Here is a 13,962-nt window from a genome sequence, read left to right on the forward strand (position 1 = left end):
TGCACTAAGGGACTGACTGTTGTGCTCCGAGGTCCTGCACAACTTTCCTGCTTTGCTCTTGGAGGAAGAAGTCACGCGGGAAGGGAAATTCGGGGCCGGGCACTTAACTGCCCCTGTTCCAAAGCAGCTAGAAACATGCAGCCACACAGAGGTGTGCTCTCTTCTGCTTTTCCTCCTAGGTTACGTGGGCCACAGCCCCACCAAAGCCCACGCCCCCATGTACAGCTTTATAGGGTTTAAACTGCCTGCAGTGGACAGCTGCGGGCCAGGTCCCTGCTACTTTGTGGAGCCTGCCATCACCAGGAAGGGGAAGTACATGGCTCCAGGCACCCACCTCCAGGGACGATCCAGGACAAAGACTGCCATCACCCCCGGACCAAGTGAGTACCACTTGTGCAGCACATTTGCCGTGGGTCAGCTCATGCCATGATGGAGCTGTAGGTCTTTTGTGAGAGAACACAAAATGCTCTGAGCAGTGATAGAGAAGGACAGGTGCCCAGGACCATGGGCCAAGGGAATGAGGACCCCAAGTCCTGACAGAACTAAGGAGCAGGGGGCTGACAGGAGGGGCAGCAAGGCAGGACACAGTGGTGGGGTGCGGAAAAGCATTCCCAGGTGCTGCCTGGGTCCCGAAGCATTTCTGCAGCTCTTCAGAAGAGCCTCTCCTCGGGAAGTTGTCTCTGTGGCTGTGGAAGGGAACCAGGAATTCACTTTCTTTCCCTGCCACCGTCCCACCTCCGAGCTGAGGAAGGGACAGCAGCTTCCCGCTCCCTTTCCCTTCAGTGGGATGCACTGGGACAGCGGGCTGCCAGGGCAGCAGAGAAGAGAAGGGCCCTTGCTGATCTGCCTTTCCTTTTTCCTCCTTCCAGGTGATGCTGATCAAGCCCCAGGCACCTGCGTGCACTTTTGGAATCCAGCATTCCATCTACACAACCCCTCTCATTGATGAATAAAGCAGCAATTTCTGAAAGGCCTTGTTTGCTTGCCTGGAAGGGAAGGGGACGCAAAGACACACAAATCAACTGCTGCTTTCAGTCTGATTCCGTTTCTGTGTATTGACTTTGGCTTTTGCCTCTTGGACATTAGTGACAGTAGAACATCATTAAAAAAAAATTAAAAAATTAATTACCTATATGTATGCTTTCTTGTTATTCCTTTTTCCTATCTGCTGCATACAGGAACACGCCACGGCTTCATGAAGCCTTTCAAACATCAGTGAGTTGGAAAGCACTGATGCTTGCTTTATCAGTAATCTGTGTTACTGATGTTGGCCATGTGCTGAAGTAAATCATAAGAGAGCAAACAGCAAAGGGCAGCCGGCCTTGGGCAGTGCTGTCAGAAACATGGGGAGGGGAGGGAGGATGTTTAGAGTAGCCTTTCTCTTGCTGTGCTGCAGAAAACGGAGACTGCACTGTAGTAACTGAGGCACCTTCTGTTCCCTACATGTACCTCAGCAAGTGTGAGCTGGAAGGCTGTTGTATTGCACGGTGTTATCAACAAACCTCCCCTCTTCTGTTTAGTGAATCTTGAATGCCCAACATGTGGTCTCCTGTTTGTGTTTGGCCAGCACACGCTTCATTGTGCGCCCACCCACTCACAGCATCTTCTGTAGAAGCTGAGACAGACTGTGCTCCCATTCCCATCCGCTGGGGCTGGATGAAGGGGGAGAAGTGGAACTGAAAGGAAAGAAGAGGAACCAGAGATGCAAAACAAATCCTTTACATGAGGTGACCACTAAGATCTTTCTCAGAATGACAGCTAAAAGATCTTGATAAGTGAAGCCTGTGAAAGGTGAGCACGTGATGGAGGGGCGAGGGGCACGGCAGGTGTCTCCCAGCCTTGGGAGCAAGCCCTGGGCTGTGGAGGTGGCTCTGCTGGCTGCCTGGCTGAGAACCTGGCCCTGTCTGGCACTTTGTTTTTATAAATGTTGTGTCTAAATTGACAACTTGAAGTGCAGCAGGAAGAGGCTCTCCTGGAATATATTGCTCCTGATGAGACTGTCTGTCCTTCAGGGTGACCGCTGATTTGCAGGAGGGGAGACTTTGGTTTTTGCGTGTGTGCCTTTTGTGGACCCGTTGTGTTGCTCTGGTTATCACTTCCAGGAGCCTCCTGCCCCAGGACATTAAGCCAGAGCCCAAAAACCCAAATCTCACCCCCAAAACACACCCCCAAATCTTTCCCTAGGTATCAGGAGTCGGGCACCTGAACAGAGTTGACTAGAAGAACAAAGCCTAATTCTCGTGAGTGGGCCCAAAAGCTGGCAGTGAGAAGTGGTTGGACAATGCCGCCTGGTGGGAGCACGCAGGGATAACCCACTCCACATTCATTCCTGCTCCCCTAGTTTGTTCCTTTCCTTCTCTCTCCTTTTTTTTCTCGTATTCCTTACGTGGGCTCTGTGAAACGTGCGAGGCCAAACCAAACGCAATAACCCTCAGTCATTACAGGTGTCCCCCCCAGAGAAGACCTGCTGAAAGTCCTCCTGATTACTTTTGCTATTAATTGCCAATGAGCCATATGCCTGCTGTGTCAGAATCCCCATGGCCGCTGCCATCTGTCTGCCCACACCGTCTGTGCTGAGCTATTTCTGCTGCCCTGTCGTGCTGGGTGAGAAGGAGGGAGGCCTGAAGATGCCCAGGCCGCTTTGTTGTTCGCTACGCAGCGGTAAGGGCCGCTCTGTGACGGGCAGACGAGCAGCAGTAGGGGTACTGGCACATGAGCACAAAGTCACCTTGTCCTTTGGCTTTAGAGATCCCTGCTGTGGCCCTGAACTGGCTTTCCAGGTTTTTCTTTTTACTGTAAATTAACGAGGCAGAGGCACAAGCACAAATGTACCCAGGAATAGTTTTTAACCTGGCTTGATTAATGCTGTCACGTTGTACATCTGAGTGTGAGCTCAGTGGGACTGTTGCTTTTGCTTAATACAAGACACCTCAGTCTGGATTGCTGCATTACAGTACAAATAAAAAACAGAAACAAAACCACATCTGCATCATAAAAAGTGAGAATATGAGAATTCTAAATATTTACAGAGGAGGGCAGTGGGGAAACCACAAAAAATATTTACATAAAAATACATGAGCTTCTCGGCATATACATTTCAAACCAGTAAACACACACAAAAAAAAAAAAAAAAAAAGACATGATGTAAATTAGAATGAAGCGAACTCCAAAGGTAACCCACGACTTTCTGGGACATTTCTATCATGTGGCTCAGGGAAAGAAAAGCCAACACAACCCTGTCCTCCCCCCAACCCCCACAGCCCCACAGACCGGGCAAGGCCAGACTGCACACAAAGGTATTCTGCTGTACGGTTCCTTACACCAGACCATGCCTTCAGTATTGGGTTTCTGTAGCACCAGGTTTTGGGAAGATTCGCAAGCCTAAGCCACTGTAACAAAGGAAACTGAAACAATTTCTCATCTGTGTTTCCTACGACGCAATACATGGCTTCAGTCAGTGCCCTGGCCACGCAGTGCGGGATGGCAGAGTCCTGTCTGGGGTTAAAGAGGAACCGTGAGATTTTGGCTTGGCTTTGGTTTTGTGTAGCTATTTACTGCACAGTCCTTACTGAACCCCTTGAAATGATGAGTGCAAAATGAGGATCTCTGGGAAGACGCAGGCACAAAGTTGTGGGTGTTCTGTCTCTTCTGCATAAAGATTTCACCTGATAAGTCTCTTTTGAAGATCAGAAATGACTTTATAGGGCCTAGGTCCTCGTTCCTCAGAGGTCTCCTGCGGGTCATTCACTGCTCCTGAGTGGAGCTGGAAATCCAGAGCTGGAATAGGCTACTGAGCCCTGACTCTTGCATTGCACGAGGGAGAACTCAGCTGAAAACTTAGGAAGTGGTGATTTAAGATGTAGACAGCTTGGGGCAAGTTTAGGGGTATTACTTATGATCATAGCTGCTCCTCATCTTGGCTGGAGATGAGGTTAGGCAATAAATCACATAATCTGAGCAGAACTGGCCTTGCAATTGATTGCTCTTTACTTGCCTTGCCATCCCCTGGCTCTCTCTCCCATTTCTCTGCTAGGATGCTGAGAACTGCGCTGCCAACTTAACCTTCCCAGTACTCCTGCTGTAACCCCTCTCACTGTGATGCACAATGCACTTTTTTTTCATATCGGTTATGATTTTTGGAAAGACATTTGGACTGACACTGTGAATCCATTAATGGACATGGAAAAACTTTCTAAGGACCATCAGCTTAACCACAGTGCAAGAGCAGAACTGCATAGTTGGCTATATGGCTTTGCGTGAGGTGGATGTGGGGATGACTGCTGAATCCTAGTAGTTCACCAAAACCAAAAGGTGCTCATCTGTACTTCTGTCTGGGAAAAGCTGGGACTTAACCTCACGGTCCAGCACTGTGTTAAGCTGTTCTCTGGCAGTGTGCAGCCCTGGAGCATGCACTGGTGTGGCTGGGCCAGGCTGTGATGCTGGGAGAAGTTTTCTGCTGTGTGCCTTGCTTTCAATAGAGACATTCCTGTCCTGAGGGAAGGCCATTTGTAGCACCCATCTTGGTAAAATAAATAATTTCAGTTTCCCTGAGGCAGTATGATTGTGAGCATGAGAGCTTGAGGATCTGGGCGATTTCACAGAAGAAGTGGTCCACAGCATTGCCCTGCCACAGTGCTATAGGAAATGTATTGGCAGTGTACAGCAGAGCATAGAGAACACCAGTGCCCCAGGCAGCTGCTGCCATGGTGGCACAAGCTCTGCTGCCCAGGAGAGTCCCGTAGTGCAGGGGCTTGCAGATGGCAACAAAGCAGTCATAGGCCATGACTGTGTGACGGCTGTGCTGATGAGGCCGTTGCCCAGGAGGGCAGCCAGGGAGATGCCCAGGAAGAGCCAGAAGTGCAGGAGCTGCAGCTGCCACGTGTCTGCCAACGCCAGCAGGAGGAACTCGCTGATGGAGCTGCTGTTGGGCATTTGGCACTTCTGGGTATTAGGACCTTTGGGCATGAGGACCTGTCCAAGGAGTATGAAAGTTAGAGACAGGTCTTTCCAAGGGGGAAATGTTCGTTGAGGTCAGTGATGTAAGCTACAGTTCATGACATTGAGTTTGCCATGAAGGCCTCTGCCTTTCTTCTCTCAAGGAAACAACCACATCCCTGTGAGGAATGTGTTGGTACTGTGGTCACAGATTTTCTTTTAGAATTTGTCAGTTGAAATCACTTCTAATGCAAAAGTACTTGTAGGCATCTGTACAACTGACACAAGAAATGTGTGGGTTGAAAATCAAAGTCTTAGGGATGCTTTTTCTCCTATGGTCTCATCCTACTCATGATGCCCAAAGGGTGCTCAGTGAAGTCAGAAATCCTGAGCACTTCTGCTGCACTCATTGTGAACGGTTGTGATTGAGACCTGGGAGGCAAAGAGATTCACTGCTGCTTAGTGCAGGATAAAGGGAGCTCGTGGGCTTGTTTCCAGTTGCTGTGAAATAGCACAGATTGGAGATGGAAGGCAAGTGCATTCACAAGTTACCTTCCAAAGAAGCCAGACCCTGCTGAGAGAAGAGGAACCGACTGCTCATCACACAACGCCCACCCTTTCTCAAGGGACGTGAGCAAGACCTCATCACTGCGCTTCTTAAAACAGACACCTAACGTCCATTTCACCAACCCCACAGCATTTCCATGCATATAGCATCACTCTGCTTCTTCCCTCGACTTTGTTCTTCAGGCTATGGGAAAGATTTGCATCCTGAAGGTCAGATCACAGCTCCGAAGGGCCTCAGGGAGATACATCATAACTCTCATTAAGGGAAAGCCAACTCTTTTCCAGCTTCCAGCTTTTCCAGCCTGAGTAGATGTTCCTATACTCTGAAAGAGCTCTGGCTGCAGAGGATCTAACAGCCGTGAGGGCTGTTTCTGGGTAAGGGCTTGCTTTGAAGAAGGTGTCCACGATAAAGGCAGTTATATGTTTTCTTCTGGGAAATTCTTCCTCTCAAAAGATTAAGCTATTACTTTTTTCTCATTCCCCGATCATATCTCTCATGCCTGCAGACTTTTCACCTGGAAAGTGTTTCCTCATCTTTTCCCTGTCTGAACATACAGACACCAGCTCAGATGCAATGCATTCCTATTTGTTGATCAGAACCCATCCTGTTAGCAGGCACTGTGTAGGTGCATGCTCATGTTTGCAAATGAGAAAGGGAACATAAGAGAATCTCAATTGGTTCAGCAAGGAAAATACATGCTCATAAGAACAAGAGAGACTGAAAGCATTTTAGGACTCTCAGCTGTGTGCATGATATATGATGTTCTGTTTCTCACTTTACATCTTTACACTCCCCTAGAAGCAGAAAATAGAAAAAAAAAACAGCAGAAAATCCCAGTATTGGTCTTCCTTGTGGAAATTCCCCTTTGGTGCAGTGTAGCTGTGAGCTCTTTGGCCCTGGGCAGCTCCCTGGGCAGGCTGAGTACTGAGCCTGGCAGGCAACAGAGTCCCTACCCCGGCACGCAGCCCCTTGGGGCACAGCATTGACCCTGCTCTGCATGACAGCCCTGGGCACCCGGCTGCACAGCCTGCAGCCGTCCTGGGACAAGTGTGGCTGGGCAAGGCTGGGATGCTGGGGGAAGTTTTCTGCTGTGTGCCTTGCTTTCATTAGAGACATTCTTCTTCTGAGGGAAGGCCATTTGTAGCACCCATCTTGGTATATGGATGTGCACTTCTAGGAGCTGGTTTGGAAGGTGCTGAAAAATTTTGTTCCCAATGCTCAGCACGTGGTACAGCATGGGGAGCTGGAGATGGCAGGCTCGGGTGCTGGGAGCACTGTGAGGAACAGGAGTTGTCCAGGAATGGTGCCTGGTATCTACAGGGAGACAGTGGCTTTGCACAGGAAAATACAGAGGCATCTGCAATTGGTGGGAGCTGATTTCAGCCCCCTTGTATCAGAAGGATAGTTCTGACTAGATAAGGCCAAAGTGGAAGTTAGGAGAGGTGCTGGGGGCAGGAGGGGGGAGTTAAGGCTTTCATTTCATTACCTGAATCCCAAACAGCCTGAGCCAAACGCGTTGCCTCTCGTTCAGATGGAGACCTCAGCAACCTGAGGCAGTCTGTGCTCAGCACGGCAGGACTGCTCCTTGTCATGACAGATCCATCGTGCTCAGCCCAGACTGCCCTGCTCTCACACCGAGGGCTGGGGATGGCCCACAGCGTGGCTCACCGACTGCCTACTTTCTGTGCATCTTTTTGCTTTTGTTTTCTTTCCTTAAAGGAAAATGTAACAAATAGCATTCCCGAATGAAGAAACCAACTCTTCTACCTGGTAATTCCTCATAACTTGGCTCACAGTGCTTTTTTTTTTATTATTATTTTTAACTCTTTTTTTCTGACTGCCAGACTTATGTCTGGAACATGTAACAACTCTTCTAGACAGAAGCTTAAAACAACAGCTTTGCACAATAACATAGGACCATAAGGTGCTGTTACTGAAACAGGCCCAGGCAAGGCTACAAGACTAAAAGAAGCTGAAGACAGGTCAGCTACTAGAAGCAGATCTTATTTATGATTCAAAGTAACCATGAAACCTCTGCTTAAATAAAAGAAACAACCCCACATCTGATGTAAGCACCCTTTAACTTTCACAGCTGTGTCCTAACTGCAGGACCTCCAGCTTTTTGTTCTTTAGCCACTCGGAACAGGAATAGCCTTGGTATTTATCAGTGAGCATTTATAAATCCTATATCTCTAGTATAGCTTGCAATCCCTGTCTAATGAAATGGATGTGCTTTATAAGGTGGGGTTGTAGTTAGTCCTGGGAAATCTGGGAGGCTGCATGGGGTGGGTGCCTGGCTTTTCTTACAGTACAGAAAGCTTTTAAATACTGAGGACAGTGGTATTGGTGTATTACAGAGTGCACTGGCCTTCTGTCCCTACTTCTAACTGAATGCTGCTATCAGCTACACTTGTGGTACAGGAGGGAATACTGTTTCACAGCGCACACATAGCACACAACTATTCTGCATGTGCCACGACTTCGCAGGGATCCCCTTGCCAACACAGAACTGAAAGGTTACAGCGAGCTGTGTCCTGCGGCCTTCAGCTTAAGGTCAGTAGGAGCACTCGCTGCTCCAAAAGCTGCAGGACCTGACCTGGGGCAGATAGCTGGCAGTGCAGCTCACTCAGACAAGCAGCCCTCAGGGCTGTGCTCTGATGCTGCAGCAGGGAAGCCCTCAGCTGGAGCAGAGGTTATTCCCTGTTGAAGAAACTTACAGTCTGCAGCCTGACATGCAATAGTATGTCCCAGATTTAGTGAATCCTCCAGGAAATGTGGCTTCCTTGCCTGCAGTGAGAGACTTACCTTGCCAAGGGCTGTGAGAATTGTTCCTGCGGTGAGCTCACAGCCTGCTTATGTGCCACACAGCCTGAAAGCTCTCTTCCTTCTCTTCTCTCCCCTTCACGGGCAGTTCAAGTCCCTAGCCCTGCTGTGTGCTGCACGAGTGCTGCTCCTGGGCACAGCTGTCTCTCTGCAGCACTGCCCACTCATAGAAGCTCCATGTGTCCCAGGTGCCCCACACAGCTCAGCAGCAGAGGATGTGATTTCTTCTTCCCAGTCATCTCCCCTGAGATGTCCTGGGGATTCCAGGGCTGACAGCTCCTGAAAGGCAGCGGGATCATCACTGCAATACATACTTCAAAGTCAGATCAGTTAATCACCACATGTCCACTAGATTCCAGGAGCATGGTTGGACACGTTTGCACATGAGAGAAGCAGATGTCCAATCTGGAAACCTCTGCTCGTGGCATGTATGACAAAGGGGACAGATCAGGACAGGGAGGGGTTGGCTTCCCTTATACAGCCCAGTGATTCAGCTCAGGCAGTGCAGACATAACATTACACAATCATAGAATGGTTCAGGTTGGAGGGGATTTTACAGATCACCTAGATCTGGCCTCTAACCACAGGCAGATTTGTAAACCAAAGTGGAAGTTAGGAGAGGTGCTGGGGGCAGGAGGGGGGAGTTAAGGCTTTCATTTCATTACCTGAATCCCAAACAGCTTGAGCCAAACGCGTTGCCTCTTGTTCAGATGGAGACTTCAGCAACCTCAGGCAGTCTGTGCTCAGCACTGCAGGACTGCTCCTTGTCATGACAGATCCATCGTGCTCAGCCCAGACTGCCCTGCTCTCACACCGAGGGCTGGGGATGGCCCACAGCGTGGCTCACCGACTGCCTCCTTTCTGTGCATCTTTTTGCTTTGTTTGTCTTTTTAGGTCCCCTTCCTCTTGTTCTTCCTGATCAGGAAACCAGTAACAGGCACTGCTGGTCTCCTCTTTAAGCCATTTCCATCAGTTCACAGTGGGATCCTCTGCCCTCTCAAGGCAGAGCTCAGTGTGCTCTCACATACAGAGCAGTAGCCTATCCTTGTCTTCCTTGACCACCCCCTGTGAAGAGTCCTTATCCCTCTTTTTCATCGCTTCACAGGTGGGAACCATCCTGCCATGTTTCTGTGATCCCAGAAGATTCTAGGTCTGCAAATGCAAAAAGATTTCTAGCTCAAGGAGTTCATAGTTTTGGTGTTCTCCTTAGTGTAAAGACACTTTAGAAAGCTTTCCATTCGCAAAGCATCACTGGATATACCCTGGCTGTATCCTGTGTCTACACAATGGTAGTGGTGCTCAGAAGGGGGCACACGGGCAATAGAGCCATTGTGGGGCTTATAATGCGGTATAACTCAGCATGCTCCAAGGGGACAGGTGAAAAATGATACTCTCAGGTGTCCTAAAATCAGAGCTCTGGTGTCATTTAGGATGGCCAAGAATACTCCCATTCACATTTGGCTCCCAGCTAATGCTCAGAAAGGAGGTGGCTATCTCTGAGGTTGTTTACCAGAGCTTGCAGGCAGTGTTGCCCACATCTAGGAGCACCCCAGGCACCTTGTTCATCAGCAATTGTCTGTAAGTCAGCAAGTGCCTCTTCTGAAATTTTTGCACATGGATGGTGGTGAGGCTCTGGAACAGACTGCCCAAGGAGGTGGTGGATGCCCCAGCCATGGAGGCATTCAAGGCCATATTGGATGGGTTGTTGGACAACATGATCTGGGGGTTGGCAACGCTACCCATGGCAGGGGGGTTGGGAGTGAGTGACTTTAATGTCCCTTCCAACCTAAGCCATTCTATGTCTTCATTATGTGTGATTCTGTGATCATCCAGCAGCCTTTCAGAAGCTGTTGGCCATGGAGACTCATGGACATCTCCAGAGAGATGGGGAGAAGAAAATCACATCCTCTCCCGCTGAGTTGGGCTGGTCCCCTGGGACACAAGGAGCTCATACAAGCGGGCAGAGCTGAAGAGAAACAGCTGTGCCCGGGAGCAGTTTCTGTGCACCACGTATTAATGCTGGGGGCATGATCTGCAGGTGACAGAGGGAGAAGAGAGAGAGGAGAGGGAACTTACAGGATGTGTGGGATGTGAGCAGGCTGTGAGCTCACTGGAGCAGCATTACTCATGGCATTTAACACTGTAATTCAAGTAAGTAAGTCAGTAAAGCAAAACTAATTGCACATCTACCTGGCTGCCCTCCTGGGCAACAGCCTCATCAGCACTGCCGTAGCCTGCGAACAGCGCCTGCACACCCCCATGGACTTCTGCCTCCTCAACCTCGTCCTCCTCGACCTGGGCTGCATCTCCACCACTCTCCCCAAAGCCATGGCCAATGCCCTCTGGGACACCAGGGCCATCTCCTTCGCAGGATGTGCTGCACAGGTATTTTTCTTTTTGTTTTTGTTTTCAGCAGAGTATTCCCTTCTCACAGTCATGGCCTATGACCGCTTTGTTGCCATCTGCAAGCCCCTGCACTACGGGACCCTCCTGGGCAGCAGAGCTTGTGCCACCATGGCTGCAGCTGTCTGAGGCACTGGGTTTTTATTTTCTCTGCTACACACTGCCAATACATTTTCTATACCACTTTGCCTGGGCAATGTTCTGGACCAGTTTTCTTGTCTGAAATTCCACAGATCCTCAAGCTCTCATGCTCGCAATCAGACTACCTCAGGGAAACTGGATTTACTGTGGTAAGTGTTCTTGCCGTATTTGGGTGCTTTGTATTCATAGTGCTGTCCTACGTGCACATTTTCAGGGCCGCGCTGAGGATGCCCTCTTAGCAAGGCCGGCAAAAAGCCTTCTCCATGTGCCTCCCTCACCTGGCCGTGGTTTCCCTGTTTGTGGGCACGGACTTCTTTGCCTACCTGAATCCCCCTTCCCTGTTCTCCCCATCCCTGAACCTGGTGGTGTCATTTTTGTACTCAGTAGCGCCTCCAACACTGAACCCCCTCATCTACATCATGAGGAACCAGGAACTCAAGGATGCAGTGGGGAAAATGATGGCAAGGACACATTTCAGCAGGGATTAACTTCTCATCTTTCTCTACAACTGACTCACTGTTGTTCCTGTAGCAGGCTCATATTACGCATTTTCACTTTTAAAATGCTTATTTATTTCTATTGATACATTTTTTTTTCTGTTCATATATATGGGTGAGTGCACAATTAATATTATTGGTTATTATGTTCCTAAACATGCGTTTGGATTCTGCCTGCTTCTACTGAGGCTGCTCTCTATCTCCTGAAGCCCATACGAATTCTGGGTCAGTGCTGACTCTCACACAGCCTCTGTTCTTATCTCTGTTTCTATAGAGAAATGAGATGCCAGCAGGCACTGTGGAGGTGATACAGGCTGGATTAGCAAAAGGGATGCACGTTTTAGCCTACGGACCAATATATTAGTTCATCAAAAGGAATCCAATTGTGCTCATCCTGAAACTTTTTCTTGGGTTGCTCTGGTTTCGCTTAGGATGGCCAAGAATACTCCCATTTAATCTCTGCCGAAACCGGGTAGACGTCACCGCAGACCGCAAGCCTCCCCAGCAGCGCCCTCTTGATGCCTCCTCGGATCGCTCAGCTCCGTCGGAGTAGGGTAGACGTGGCCGAACATTGCACGACGACCCTGGGGCGCCCTCTAGGCGCCTCCGCTTAGCACGCTCAGCTCCGTCGAAACCGGGTAGACGTGGCCGAAGATCGCACGGCGCCCCGGCTGCCACCTCCGTCTGCTGCCGCCGCCTCTCGCGACGAGCGACCGGGTCGTCCGTAGCCGGGAAGACGTGTCCGGCGTTCCCTAGCGGCACCGTCATCGAGACACGGACGCCACCGTTAGAGATGCGCGAGACGGTTGTTGTGTAGGCCCGGACGGCTTTTCGAGACGTAACAAGCAGTGAGCTCTCCCCGCTGTTGTTAGGGATGCGCGAGACGGATGTAGCCGGGTAGACGTGGCCGGCATTTTTAAAACACGCGCTGTGATTTCTCGCCACCTAGAAGCGCGTGTTTCTCACCCCTGGCTGGGGGGCAGGGGCTATTGTGGCTGGTAGGTACCTCGCTCAGTTCTGAAGGAGTACCGTTCAGACAGGAGGATGTCTTGCTTGGACTGGAGGGTGTCTCTTTCAGGTTGGAGGATGTCCATGTTGGATTGGAGAGCTTCTTGTTGAGACTGGAGGGCAACTCACTTGGTCTGGAGGGAGTCTAAATTGGACTGGAGAGTCTGGTTGTCTTAGGTTCATAGGTTCATAAGGTTGGAAGGGACCTACAAGATCATCTAGTCCAACCATCCTCCTTTCACTGTCCCTACCCAAGTACTAAATCAAATCCCTTAGCACCTCATCTAAACGCTTCTTGAACAGCACTAGGGATGGTGCCTCAACCACCTCCCTAGGCAGGCCATTCCAGTGCCTGACCACTCTTTCAGAAAAAAAATGTTTCCTCAGGTCTAATCTAAATCTTCCCTAGCACAACTTCTGGCCATTCCCTCTCGTCCTGTCATTATTTTCAGGGAGAAGAGGCCCACCCCCTCCTCACCACAACCCCCCTTCAGGAAGTGGGAGAGTGCAATAAGGTCTCCTCTGAGCCTCCTCTTCTCCAGACTACTCCCAGCTCCCTCAGCCGCTCCTCATAAGACTTGTGCTCCAGACCCCTCCCCAGTTTTGTTGCCCTTCTCTGAACACGCTCCAGGGCCTCAATGTCCTTCTTGTAGTGAGGGGCCCAAAACTGAACACAGTACTCGAGGTGCGGCTGTACCAGAGCTGAGTACAGGGGGATGATCACCTCCCTGCTCCTGCTGGCTACACTATTTCTAATACAGGCAAGAAATAGTTAACTAATCAGCTAAATGACTCTCTTTCTGGATCGGGAGATTGTCCCTTTCAGCTCGGAGACTCTCTCGCTCTATTTCAAAAACTCGATGCCTCTCTGGGTAGTACTGAATAAGGCCCGGTAAGCATAAGCCAGACCCCAAATACTTTGGGCCTCCTCAGATCTGTTTGAGCCGCAACATCCCTGTCTCAAATATCTGCTTAAGTTCTCAGGATCTTGCAGGTGTTCAGGAGAAAAGTTCTATGACACCGGTGATGCCCATTTCTCTAAAGTCTCTCTTAAATCTCTCCAAACTCCCTGCCAGTCAGTATTCTCTGGCTCTGAGGAAGGCTTTCTCAAAGTATTATAAATACAGATACTGATGAAGAGTACGTTCAGGGAGACTGACACCACAATCATTACGAGCATTGGATGAGCATCCAGAAAACTCATAATGAATTCAAAGCAGAGGCCAGGAGTCTGTTTAAAAATCACAAGTTCCATAGAGTTAGCAACTTCATCTGGAGTTACTCCCTCCAAAAGCCAGGGATACAAAAGCCAGGTAGGTATGTCCATCAGTGTTTTTAGTTTATCATATAGAGACCAAGCTCCATGGATCAGACTGGCAAAGTTAATTAAGTCCCGGTACGTTCTGAGCATAACAAGTTAAAAAAATGATGAAATGATGTCCCTTTAAGAAAAGTTGATAAAGAAAGCATTTTTTTCCTTTTTTTTTTTTATTTTTTACTAAAACTTTCTTAAACTTTACTAAGAACCCGCCGCTGTTAGGGCAGCACGAGAGTTTCGCCCGATTCCGGGCACATTTGGCCGGAGAC

The 13,962-nt window shown here is 49.5% G+C and overlaps 1 pseudogene; it reads left to right on the forward strand.

Moving 5' to 3' along the window:
* The window catches only part of LOC136060164 (olfactory receptor 14C36-like), a 55,541-nt pseudogene extending 43,357 nt beyond the window's left edge, over positions 1–12,184 (forward strand).
* The last annotated feature ends 1,778 nt before the right edge of the window (positions 12,185–13,962 follow it).

This window comes from Cyrtonyx montezumae, unplaced genomic scaffold, assembly GCF_038088225.1.
Source record: "Cyrtonyx montezumae isolate F1298 unplaced genomic scaffold, pur_monq_1.0 scaffold_9, whole genome shotgun sequence".
Taxonomy (NCBI): Eukaryota; Metazoa; Chordata; class Aves; order Galliformes; family Odontophoridae; genus Cyrtonyx; species Cyrtonyx montezumae.